We start from the raw sequence: 657 nt of genomic DNA, 5'->3' as shown, positions 1-657 counted from the left end.
AGAAGTTTGTTATTTTTTTTTTTTTTACCAGGAAGTAAATGTGTATGAATAAAGTAAGTGGGTTGTTTACTTGGGAAATTTTGGTATGACACCTTTTCTGTTCACCCTTCTTCATACACTGTAGTTCAGCTTTTATTTTAGAGGGAAACCGAACATGAGGTCCGAAAATAGATAATATAATATACCGTGCTATTTGGCCGGGTTTTCTTGGCGACTTTGCATGTCTTTTTAATTTTGCATTAATTTCGCTTTCGAACTTACACTAGATTTTACAGATTAACAGTACTTTTATGATGGTAGATTGTTTTAAGCAAGTATCCCTTTGTCAGTTATGAAAGGCAGATGATAATCGACAATAAAACAGAAATACTCAATCGAATAAGAAAAAAAAAATCAACACAAGTTTTAGAATTTGATACGTTTTGGGGATTTTACAATTAACGATTTTTTTAAAACTAAAAAGAGCAGTTTTTGTAAATGATTTCAGGTGTTCACCTTAATGAAGTTCCAGGGATCACTTGGAAATGAAATCGTCATGGGATGCCCGTAGATTTTGCCAATTTTCTTCACTTTTTTTTGGTGGTCTTTTTTTTTCTTAGAATTATTCTGAGGAAAAAATCGGCTTTGGCTCTACGCTCATACAACTTTTTTAAACAT

The 657-nt window shown here is 32.0% G+C and overlaps 1 protein-coding gene across 1 annotated transcript in view; it reads left to right on the top strand.

The window, feature by feature from the left end:
* Positions 1-657, top strand: part of LOC119592270 (serine-enriched protein-like) — a 38,500-nt gene that overhangs the window by 11,631 nt on the left and 26,212 nt on the right.

Source organism: Penaeus monodon, chromosome 30, assembly GCF_015228065.2.
Source record: "Penaeus monodon isolate SGIC_2016 chromosome 30, NSTDA_Pmon_1, whole genome shotgun sequence".
In the NCBI taxonomy this organism is placed as follows: Eukaryota; Metazoa; Arthropoda; class Malacostraca; order Decapoda; family Penaeidae; genus Penaeus; species Penaeus monodon.
The sequence above is the reverse complement of the archived record's forward strand: the minus strand, read 5'-3'. Positions and strand labels throughout refer to the sequence as shown.